At 45.2% G+C, this 12,936-nt stretch overlaps 1 protein-coding gene and 1 non-coding gene across 2 annotated transcripts in view; both read left to right on the top strand.

Annotated features, from left to right (window-relative positions):
• Window positions 1-12,936, top strand: part of LOC124798363 (receptor-type tyrosine-protein phosphatase kappa) — a 689,856-nt gene that overhangs the window by 283,609 nt on the left and 393,311 nt on the right. The gene's annotated exons all lie outside the window — the stretch shown is intronic.
• On the top strand, window positions 11,876-11,950 carry Trnas-cga. Its single transcript has one exon. It is a non-coding gene; the product is annotated as a tRNA-Ser (tRNA).

Below are 12,936 nucleotides of genomic sequence, written 5' to 3'. Positions count from 1 at the left end.
GATTTAACGAATACACTGTTCAAGAATCACAATGGTACCGGGTACTTATAATTAAACCTTTCCTACTGATCACGTTATAACACGGAAACTAATTATCGTACGAGTACCAAACTTGGTAGCATTAATGTCAAGGACTTGGGGAAAAGAAATAATGCAGAGACAGTTCAGTTAAAATATTTTTAATGTGCGGCTACGGTACATCACACAATTACGTACCAGTACCATTACTGCTACAAAAGGGGCTCAGTATGGCGCCCTCCCGTGCCCAGAAGAATCTCAAAGCGCAGGATTGCATGCTTTACAGCAAAACGAAGCATGTCTGTCGGTATTCTGGCTACCTCTCTTGATATGCTGTGCTTCAGATCAGCACATGTGTAAATGTTCCCCTGGTAAACCCTGTCCTTCAGGTAGCCCCACAGCCAGAAACCAAAGGAATGAGATCAGGTGCTCGCGCCGACCAAACATTTGGAAACGATCGGCTGATAATTCGATCGTTTCCAAATGTGTTTCGGCGAAGCAGGTGAAATTCACGAGCGATGTGCGCTGGGGCTCCATTTTGCATGAAAACATTTGAATGCAGTTCGTCTCTCTCCTGCAGGGCAGGAATGACATATTGGTGAAGCATATCGCAGTAAGCTGGCCAGTCACACTGAACGTCTTCGGCCCTTTAGCGCCAACCTGTTCAAGAAACAAGCGGCCTGTGATGAACGTACCTGTGAAGCCGCCCCATACGGTGACACGTTTACATACAGGGGAACTTCATGCACTGTGACTGGAGTTGAAGATCCTCCAAGCTCGGCAATTCTGTGTGTTCACCTCACCCGTCAAATAAAAATGAGGTTTGTCTGTCCTTAGGATGATCCAGGGCCAGCCTTCGTCAACTTCAGTCCTTGCGAGAAAGTGGAGAGTAAAGTCAATACGTCGCTGTGCGACCTATGGTGCAACCTTCTGTAAGATATGGATCTTAGTACGGATACCATTTGAAAACGGTTCGGAGCAATTTCCGTACAATGGACCACAAGATGTCCAACTGTCGTTACACAGTACGCGCACTACCTGACGATCGGGAATTGCGTGCAGTGTTGTTTGCCACAGCAACAGCGATTTCGTCAACCACATGTGGTGCAACCGGTCGTCGGCCTCTTCCCGGAGCGGCGGCCAGTTCTCCAGTTGATTGGAAATTCTTCTTCATGCTCTTCACTGCAGGTGGAGAGAGAAGACACTTTCGCAATCCTTTCAGCCGGCGAAATTCTCGAAGTGCAGCTACAGCATTAGCGGTGTTTTGATAACAGAACTTCACCAATAATGTCCTGCTCCTTTTGTCGAAGCTCATGTTGACATCTCAACTGGTCAGTTGTATGAGACTATGAATCACGATGACTGATCACGGCATCTGATGGCCATAGTTGGACGGTGACGCTGTGACGCATGGAAATCGTGCACCACGTTCTCTGCACATTAATACTACCAAGTTTGGTACTCGTACGGTAATTAGTTCCCGTATTATAAAGTATTAAATGAGGAAAGTTTAATTATAACCACCCGGTATACTGTACACAAAGAAATGGCCCAGAGCACAGGAAAATACCAGCTGTGTTATATCATGGTGAGAGATTCCGAAATAAAGTACAGGATTTTAAAGCGTACCAAGGAGCAGATGTAGACTCAGACCACAATTTAGTGATGATGAAGCATCGACTGAAGTTTAAGAGAAGAACCAGAGTGGAAAGGATTCATATACTGAAGTACTGAGGAATGATAAGATGTTTTGAAATTCCCTAAGAGTGTCGATATTATGATAATGAATACCATAGCAGACAATTCATCTGAAGACAAAAGTAAGCGTCTGAAAGGGGCAATTACAGAAGTATGACAAGCAAACATAGGTACAAGGGAGGTAACTGCGAATAAACTTTGGGATATAGAAAACTCAAAACAATTTCCGGTGAAATTAAAAGTAAGGGCATCAACATTAATGGCGCAAGAGAAATTCCACTGTTATGCAGGGAGGAGAGAGCAAGTGCATGGAAAAGGTTGCGCTGAAGGCATCCACGAGGCGGAAGTACTATCTGATGGCGGGATAGGAGAAGTGGGAGTCGATGTGGAAGACTTACTTAAACTAGTATTATAATCTGATTTTAACAAAGCTTTAGAAGATTTGAGATGAAATAAAGTAAAAGGGGGACATAGGATGGCTTTTTAACGTAATTAAGGGATGGAGCAACCAAAGCACTTCGTATGGTGGTGTGTAGAATCTATGAGACAGGAAACATACAAATACGAAAATTATCATCCACACAATAATAAAAATAACAAGTGCAGGTAAGTGCGACAACTATCGCAGAATTAGCTTAACATGTCATACATCCATTTTGCTAAGAAGAATAACATACAGAAGAAAGAACACTGAGGATCTCTTACATGACAATCAGTTTGGCTTTCGCGAAGCGAGGAAAACCAGAGATGCGGTTCTCCTGTTAGGCCTGACAATGGAAGACAAACTACATAAAAATCGATAAATCTTCATAGGCTTTGTCGATCGAGAAAAAGCGTTCGACACCCTGAGAAAAATGGGTGTAAGCTATAAGGAAAGAAGTGTAAAATAGTGTATGTACAAGAACCAAAAGTCCATACGAAGAGCTGGAATGAATACTCTTAAAGAGTGCAGAGTATGGATTAACAGTTAACCGAAGAACTACAATAGCAATGAGGAACAGCAGAAATGACACAATCAATACGCTTTACTTCAAGAATGGAAACAGTGAAGAGGACAAATTTAGGGAATTCTGCTTTCTTGGAAGCAAAACTACACAAGACGGACGAAATAAAGAACGTAATAAGTAGCCCAGGCAAAGAGGATATTCCTCGAAAAATCAGTTATTATTAAACATAAGCCTGAATTTGCAGAAAAAATTTCTGAGAACTTACGTTTGCAGTATAGCATCATATGTTAGTGAATAATGGACTGTGGGAACACCGGAAAAAAGAGAACCTTAGGGTTTGAGACATGGTGCTATTAAAGGATTCTGAAAATTAGAGGAACCGATAATACACAGACGGAAAAAAGATCGCAACACCAAAAAATAATTAATGTAGAGTATTGAAATTTCGGATAAGCGTTTATCTAGGTGCCATATTTAATTGACACAACAAGTTAATATAAGCGCTAGGCAAGCCATTGCAAATGTGAAACGCTAGAGCGTTGAAAGTAAGCATGCAAACGTGTTTGCACAGTGATGTACAGTTACCGAATGTCAGTTTGTGGTTTGGAGTTCCACGCCTGACGCACTTGCTAGGTCAATACTGAGACAGTTAATGCTGTTTGTGAACGACGCTGGTGTTGTCGTCCGGTAGTGTCCCATATGTTCTCGATTGGGGACAGATCTGGGGATCGAACAGGCCAAGGAAACATTTCGACAGTAGACATGTAGACATGTAGAGGATGTTGGGCCACGACAGTGGTATGTGGGCGAGCGTTACCCTGTTGGGAAACATCCCTTGAAATGCTGTTCAAGAAGGGCAGCACAACAGGTCGAATCACCAGACTGGCGTACAGTTTTGTAGATAAGGAGCGTGGGATAGCCACGAGAGTATTGCTGCTGTCATATGACATCACATCCCAGACCATAACTCCTGGTGTAGGTCCAGTGTAACTAGCATGCAGGCTCTCAACTGGCCTGTTTCTAGCGAACACACGGCCATCACTGGCATCGGGACAGAAGTAAATTTCTTCATAAAGAACAACAGTCCTCCACTCTGCCCTACAATGAACTCTCAATTTTAACACCACTGAAGTCACAAATGGCGGTGGTTTGGGGTTAGTACCATGCATTCTACGGGGCCTCTGGCTCGGAGCTGTCCTTGAATAACCGATTTGTAACAGTTCAATGTGTCACTGTGTTGCCAGCTACTGCTCGAATTGCTGCTGAGATGCAGTACGTTGCACCAGAGCTGTATGCCGAAAACGATGGTCATCGATCTCGGTGGTACCACGTGACCGTCTGGAGCCCGGTCTTCTTTCATCCGTACATTCTCATGACCACTGCTGCCAACAGCCATGTACAGTGGCTACATTCTTGTCAAGTCTTTCTGCAATATCGCAGAAGGAACATCCAGCTTCTCGTAGCCCTATTACACGACCTTGTTCAAACTCAGTGCGTCGTTGATAACGGCGTCTTTGTTGCCTTAAAGACATTATTTGCTAACACAACTCACCATGTCCAGTCTCACAGGTAACTAATGCTCATGACCTTCACAGTGTGTATTTAAAGCAAAACTTGATTTGCATCCACATAGACGCGCTACTATGGCCACTTTTATGCGATTGGCGCGGAATACGAATAGACATCATCTTTCAGATGTAGAAATACGCCTACTAACTTTCATTAATGTCGCACAAGTTCTCCTTGGTTTTAGGTTTTTTTTTTTTTTTTTTTTTTTTTTCATCCGACAGTGTGTAAGGAACGATGGGACTCTCGGCAACACTGGCGAAGAAAAAACCTAATGTAAAGCACCGACGAGAAAAAGGGATAATAGTGTATGAAATTCTGGTCGTATGTAAAGTACACAAGCGGCAAGACGCAGTCAGTACCTTCGCTGCGCAGTGCCGTTGGTACTGTTACCAACGACTGCGCCGCTAAAGCGGAGTTATTGAACGCAGTTTTCCGAAATTCCTTCACCAGGGAAGACGAATGGAATATTCCAGAATTTGAAACACGAACAGCTGCTAGCATGAGTTTCTTAGAAGTAGATACCTTAGGGGTTGCGAAGCAACTCAAATCGCTTGATACGGGCAAGTCTTCAGGTCCAGACTGTATACCGATTAGGTTCCTTTCAGATTACGCTGATACAATAGCTCACTACTTAGCAATCATATACAACCGCTCGCTCACTGATATATCTGTACCTACAGATTGGAAAATTGCGCAGGTCGCACCAGTGTTTCAGAAGGGTAGTAGGAGTAATCTATCGAACTACAGACCTATATCGTTGACGTCGGTTTGCAGTAGGGTTTTGGAGCATATACTGTATTCAAACATTATGAATCACCTCGAAGGGAACGATCTATTGATACGTAATCAGCATGGTTTCAGAAAACATCGTTCTTGTGCAACGCAGCTAGCTCTTCATTAGCACGAAGTGGCCGCCATCGACAGGGGATCTCAGGTTGATTCCGTATTTCTAGATTTCCGGAAAGCTTTTGACACCGTTCCTCACAAGCCACTTCTAATCAAGCTGCGGGCCTATGGAGTATCGTCTCATTTGTGCGACTGGATTCGTGATTTCCTGTCAGGAAGGTCGCAGTTCGTAGTAATAGACGGCAAGTCATCGAGTAAAACTGAACTGATATCAGGTGTTCCCCAGGGAAGCGTTCTGGGACCTCTGCTGTTCCTGATCTATATAAATGACCTGGCTGACAATCTGAGCAGTTCTCTTAGGTTGTTCGCAGATGATGGTGTAATTTAGCGTCTAGTAAGGTCATCCGAAGACCAGTATCAGTTGCAAAGCGATTTAGAAAAGATTGCTGTATGGTGTGGCAGGTGGCAGTTGACGCTAAATAACGTAAAGTGTGAGGTGATCCACATGAGTTCCAAGAGATTTCTCTTGGAATTCGATTACTCGATAAATAGTACAATTCTCAAGGCTGTCAATTCAACTAAGTACCCGGGTGTTAAAATTACGAACAACTTCAGTTGAAAAGTCCACATAGATAATATTGTGGGGAAGGCGAGCCAAAAGTTGCGTTTCATTGGCAGGACACTTAGTAGCTGCAACAAGTCTACTAAAGAGACAGCTTACACTACACTCGTTCGTCCTCTGTTAGAATATTGCTGCGCGGTGTGGGATCCTTATCAGGTGGGATTGACGGAGGATATCGAAAGGGTGCAAAAAAAGGCAGCTCGTTTTGTATTATCACGTAAAAGGTAGGAATTATCATCAAAATAAAATAAGAGAAATCAGAGCTCAAACAGAAAGGTTTAGGCGTTCGTTTTTCCCGCGCGCTGTTCGGGAGTGGAATGGTAGAGAGATAGTATGATTTTGGTTCGATGAACCCTCTGCCAAGCACTTAAATGTGAATTGCAGAGTAATCATGTAGATGTAGATGTGATACGACATGTGTTAGGACGTAAGGCAATAACGTCTGTGGTACTGGATGGGACTGCAGAGGATGAAAACTGTAGGTAAGAGAGAGATTGGAATAAGTGGAACAAACACTGAGAACTTGTGTGCTGCTGTGAGATGAAGACGTTGGCACAAGAGAGGAAATCGTTTCGCGCCCCCTCAGGTCAATCAGAAGATTGACGACTCAAAACAGTGATGTACTAAGTGCCCTGGACCCGATAGGTGACGCATACAACGTAGGAACTCCGATCCTCTGAACACGGTGGCTGTCTTTCCTAGAAGGACAGGACCATGCGGCTTATCTCGTAGGTGGAGTATCTCCAAGAGCATGACCAACAGTACAAAGTACCATGCAGCGCACTTCAAAGGACATACATACACTCATACATAGATACACACGCGCACACGTAATACGTATGCTTCCATACACATGCAATAAACTCAGCTTTTTCTCTGGGACAAGGATAAGATTGTCCGAGAAATAAGCCAAAATCTTTTGAATCCCATACCTCCGATCAAGGTTTTTGAGAGACTTACGTCGGTTATGAGACGAATGTTTGAACTGGAAGTACCACTGCAAGTACTACCATTGAGTATTTATTAATGTCTAGGGCAATGGACAGTATTTTTGCAGAAATAAAGTAAAAGCTGTACAAATTCTCCAGTTCCGACAAAAGTAATGGCTGATCTGGTTGATCCGTAATCCGTCTGTTCCCAGCTGGAAACCCCTCTACCATACGACCACCGCAGCTAGTAATTTGCTGAAAATAATCACCGGTCTCTTTGATGGAATGAGTATCAAAATGGTTCAAATGGCTCTGAGCACTACGGGACTTAATTTCTGAGGTCATTAGTCCCCTTGAACTTAGAACTACTTAAACCTAACTAACCTAAGGACATCACACACATCCATGCCCGAGGCAGGATTCGAACCTGCGATCGTAGTGGTCGCGCGGTTCCACACTGTAGCGCCTAGAACCGCTCGGCCACCCCGGCCGGCTGAATATCAAAGACACATCTATTCCATGCAATAGATGTTCAGGTTGTTTTTACCGCTTGAATCCTTCGCAACGCACTCGACTACTCTAAGGAACATTGCTTACGGCGTCGTCCGCTATATAGGCACAAATGCACGGAAACGCTTTTACCTTGAGTAGCTTCTGTACATGCTACAAATGGCAGTTACTCTGTATAGCAGCACAGTGGCGTTATAACGTGGAATGGCAGCGCAGAAATACATGGGTAACCTTGTTCTCGTAAAAAGCAACGACTAGAGGCGCTAGTGTAAGACTACTTTGATGACGGTAGTTGGATAACAAAGCTTTACTGTGCTAAAGTCGATTCTCCAGAGAAGAATAAAGTTATATTGTGAGAGTCCGTCGTTGCTGGTATGAATCTAGTATGCACTTAAAGCAGTCACGAATGCGTTCGTGTTTATTGTGTCGCCAGTTAGCTCATCTGTACATAATCGTAGTGACAAAGAAGTTGCTAATTCCCGGCCGAAACTGTTTAAAATTAAATACTGTACTTTCTTTTGCATGTTCTAAATGTGCAGTTACTACTGTATATCTTGCAATTTTTTTTAGCGGGGTACTAATGATGAATATAAATTTTCATGACTGTTGGAGTATCTTGTATGCCTCCTGCAATAACGGTCGACTGCAAAAATTAGAAAATCACAAATGAGTTGTAGGCGGTTGTGTTCATCTCGCGTCCTGTGTGCATACTTTAACTTACCTACAGGGACGTAAAAGGATTCATTGAAGGGAGTTATGGACAGGCAGGGTTGCGAAGTTCTTTTCAACACGTTTTCCAAAAACTGTCTTGAGTAGCTAGATTGACAGCCCACTCGTAACTGAAGTATTTTAGACCTTGTAGCTACAAATAGACCTGACCGTATTGATGGTGCAATATACGAGTAGAGACGGGAATGAGAGATAATGATGTCATCATAGTGACGATGGTCACCAAAGTTAATAAACGAGTCAAGAAGGCTAGGAGAGCAATTTTCCTAGAGAGAGCAGGTAAGCAGTTGCTAGCATCCTACTTAGACAATTAACTGATCTCATTTGGTTCCATTATGACTGACGTAGCGAAATTGTGGGCGAAGTTTAAACAGGTTATAAATCTGTAAAAAGATCGATGCACGAAGCAAACAACTACCATCGTCATACCTTAGCAAAGGATCTTGCCGAGAACCCGAGAAAATTGTGGTCGTACTTAAAATCGCTAAGCGGGTCTAAGGCTTCTATCCATTCACTCGTTGACCAATCTGAAGTGGCAATAGAAGATAGCAAAATTGAAGCTAACTTTTTAAATTTCACATTGAGTAAATTGTTCACGCAGGAGAACCATTGAACAGACTCCTGTATGGAGAGCATAGTAATAGGCATCCCTGGCGTAGAGAAGCAGCTGAAAGAATTGAAAACAAGTAAGTCGGCAGGTCCGGATGTAGTCCCATTTCGGTTTTACATAATGGCCCAGAGAACTGTGACAGGACAATATACGGTTAATGCTGTTTGTCCAGCAGGGTGGGCAGCAATTTGGGGTTGTTTGCTGACGATGCTTTGGTGTACGGAAAGGTGACGTCGTTGAATGACTGGGGCAGGATACAGAATGTGTAATTAGTGTGATGAACGGCCCCTAGCTCTAACTGTAGAAAAATGAAGTTAGTGCAGATGAATAGGAAAAACAATCCTGTAACGTGCTGCCGGCCGGAGTGGCCGAGCGGTTAAAGGCGCTACAATCTGGAACCGCACGACCGCTACGGTCGCAGGTTCGAATCCTGCCTCGGGCATGGATGTGTGTGATGTCCTTAGGTTAGTTAGGTTTAAGTAGTTCTAAGTTCTAGGCGACTGATGACCTCAGAAGTTAAGTCGCATAGTGCTCAGAGCCATTTGAACCTGTAACGTGCTGCTTGACACAGACAGGTTGATGAAATATCCAGGCGTAACGTTGCAACGCCATATGAAAGGGAACGAGCATATAAGGATTGTAGTGGGGAAGACGAATGGTTGACTTCTGTTTATTGGCATAATTTTAGGAAAGTTTGCCTCATCTGCAAAGGTGACCGCATAAAGAACACTAGTGCGACCCATTCTTCAGTAAAGCTTGAGTGTTTGGAAACCCCGGAAGGTCGGAAGACATCGGAGCAATTCACAAGCGGGCCTCTGAAGTTCTTACTGGCAAGTTCGAACAAGGCGCAAGTACACACATCAAAAACAGTTTTGTATCACCTCGGTTTCGAGAGTTCCAGAACCTGTCCAGAAAATTGGAATAGAGATCAACATAAACATCATTTCCGCCCATTTTATTGCTCATGAAAACCGCACATTGCATATTGTACCACCATACAGTGACGCCTTCAGAGGTAGTGCTCTACACACCGATACCTCTAATACCAAGTCGCACGTCCTCTTGCATTTATGCATGCCTGTGTGCGTCGTGGCATACTATCCACAAGTTCATCAAGGCACTGTTGGTCCTGATTGTCCCACTCCTCAACGGCGATTTGGCGTAGTTCCCTCATAGTGGTTGGTGGGTCACATCGTCCATAAACAGTCCTTTTCAGTCTATCACAGGCATGATCAATAGGGTTCATGTCTGGAGAACATGCAGGACACTCTAGTCGAGCGATATCATTGTCCCGAAGGAAGTCATTCACAAGATGTGCACGATGAGGGTGCGAATTGTCGTCCATGAACACGAATGCCTAGCCAATATGCTGCCGATATGGTTGCACTATCATCGGAGTGTGGCATTCACATATCATACAGCCTTTACGCTGCCTTCCATAACCACCAGCGGCGTACGTCGGCCCCACATAATGCCACCCCAAAACAGAAGGGAACCTCCACCTTGCTGCACTCGCTGGACAGTCTGTCTAAGGCGTTCAGCCTGACCGGGTTGCCTCCAAACACGTCTCCGACGATTGTCTGGTTGAAGGCATACGCGACACTCATCGGTGAAGAGAACGTTATGCCAATCCTGAGCGGTCCATTCGGCATGTTGTTTGGTCTATCAGTACCTCGCTGCATGGTACTGTGGCTGCAAAGACGGGTCGCCATGGACGTCGGGAGTGAAGTTGCGCATCATGCAGCCTCTTGCGCACAGTTTGAGTCGTAACACGAAGTCCTCAGCTGCACGAAAAGCATTATTCAACATGGTGGCGTTGCTGTCAGGGTTCCTCCGAGCCATAATCCGTAGGTAGCGGTCATCCACTGCAGAAGTAGCCTATCTCCTCCATGTCCGAACAACATCGCTTTGGTTCACTCTGAGACGCATGGAAATCTGCCTTGTTGAGAGCCCTTCCTGGCAAAAAGTAACAATGCGGACATAGTCGAAACACGGTACTGACCGTCTAGGCATGGTTGAACTACAGACAATACGAACCGTGCACCTCCTTCCTGGTGCAATGACTGGAACTGTTCGGACCCCCTCCGTCTAATATGCGCTGCTCTGCATGGTTGTTTACACCTGTGGGCGGGTTTAGTTACATCTCTGAACAGTCAAAGGGACTGTGGTTGTAATGTAATATCCACAGTCAACGTCTGTCTTCAGGAGTCCTGGGAACCGGGGTGGTGCAAAACTTTTTTTGATGTGTGTACTATGGAGATGATTCGGAAACTCAAATGTGAGGAATGCTATTGAGAAAGTTTAGAGAATCAGCATTTGAATGTGACTGTAGACTGGTCCTACTGTCGCCAATGTACATTTCGCAACGTGTACTAGGGCTCGTGCATAAGTGTATAGAAAGTTGTTTTTATCTCGCTCTGTTTGCGAGTGGAACAGAAAGGGAAGTGACTAGTAGCGGTACAACGTACCCTGCGCCACGCAACGTACAGTGGCTTGTGGACTACGTATGTAGATGTAGACAGAGAACGGCGCATACACCACACATGTTAGTAATATGCTTCAAAGACGTTTCAATTCGTGACTTTACGAATGTTGTGAGACAGCCTGGAACTCGGTAGCAGCTAACACACACTGTCAATCGACAAATCTTCCTAGAGGGTGGACAACCTACTTTCTATGGATCAATCGGAACGGAAATAAAAGTACATCTGAACCGATTTCTAGGTTTTACTCAAACCTGTCATTCGTTAGGCATATTTACAGACCTCTGAACCACCGTTCTTAAAAAGGGACTGTACCCCAGGTCTTTAGTGTTAATGCAACCGACGCCTTTTTGGATTAGAATGTGTAGTCACAGTAAATCTGCTACGCTCTAACAGGTCACTTCTGAATGACGCATGGTGTTCATCTGATGTAGACCTTAGAATACTGATAAAATGTTCTGTAAACGTTCGCGGGAAAGACTCGGAATCAAAGGCGGCATACATCGATACATCCTTTTCAACACAGTAACTAATGTGTGTGGCGCACGATTATTTTCGACATATGCGGAAAAGGTCCGGAGTATGCACAATGTAGAATTCTTCTGTGCGCTCCGAAGATACACACATGGTCAGGAAAAAACAGAACAGAATGAGATTTTCACTCTGCAGCGGAGTGTGCGCCGGGCACACAGTTTTAATCTGCCAGGAAGTTTCATATCAGCGCACACTCCGCTGCAGAGTGAAAATCTCATTCTGGAAACATCCCCCAGGCTGTGGCTAAGCCATGTCTCCGCAATATCCTTTCTTTCAGGAGTGCTAGTTCTGCATGGTTCGCAGGAGAGCTTCTGTAAAGTTTGGAAGGTAGGAGACGAGGTACTGGCAGAAGTAAAGCTGTGAGTACCGGGCGTGAGTCGTGCTTCGGTAGCTCAGTTGGTAGAGCACTTGCCCGCGAAAGGCAAAGGTCCCGAGTTCGAGTCTCGGCCGGGCACACAGTTTTAATCTGCCAGGAAGTTTCAAAAACAGAACACTTTGAACGATTAGAGATAGGACGTTCATATTGACAGAATACGTACATTAGTATGTTCCGCAGAAATGAAATGCACCATGTCAGTCCGCTGGTAGAAGGTCAACATTGTTACAGCGGCGCAAAACTACCCAATGGTAAAATGTTCCTTTGGCTCTCGTGGTCGCTATAAACCGAAGGTAATGGATCAGTGTAACTTGAGCAGACGTGCAGGATGCGTCGCGGACGGATGCGCGAACCGTACCGTCAAACGAGAGGATAAAAGAGGGCGTATTATTATCATGAGAGATTGTGATGCATCCATCCGGGAAATTGTTGCTCGTATGGCACGAAGTGTTTCGGCAGTGCAATGGGTGTGTGCATAATGGTTCACGGAAGGCCGTAGAATACAACAAGGTAGGCCAGGCCACATCACACAGACCGCCCCCCCCCCTTCCCCCACCCTCCTCCCCACGCCTCACACTTCAGTATTGGCCCTCGTGACGTCATTCAGCGCGTTATCCATAGTCGGAGGGGGGTTCCTGCGACGACGCACTGACAGTCCGCACTGGTTCCGAGCATGCTCAGTTAGGGTTGGTTGGTTGGTTGGTTTCGGGGAAGGAGGCCAGACTGCGAGGTCATCGGTCTCATCGGATTAGGGAAGGATGGGGAAGGAATTCGGCCGTGCCCTTTCAGAGGAACCATCCCGGCATTTGCCTGGAGTGATTTAAAGAAATCACGGAAAACCTAAATCGGGATGGCCGGACGCGGGATTGAACCGTCGTCCTCCCGAATGCGAGTCCAGTGTCTAACCACTGCGCCACCTCGCTCGGTGCTCAGTTAGGGTCATGGCAACAGGCAGCCCAGGTCATTCCATTCAGAAGGTTCCTGCCTCCTGAAAGGTGTTTGCGAGCTGAACTCCGTGTGCCATCGTCAAGTACTGACTTAATGGTAGGCTGGAGCATCCTGTCC

Source organism: Schistocerca piceifrons, chromosome 5, assembly GCF_021461385.2.
Source record: "Schistocerca piceifrons isolate TAMUIC-IGC-003096 chromosome 5, iqSchPice1.1, whole genome shotgun sequence".
Classification (NCBI taxonomy): Eukaryota; Metazoa; Arthropoda; class Insecta; order Orthoptera; family Acrididae; genus Schistocerca; species Schistocerca piceifrons.
Note: the sequence above shows the minus strand (reverse complement) of the source record. Positions and strands in the feature narration are given on the sequence as shown.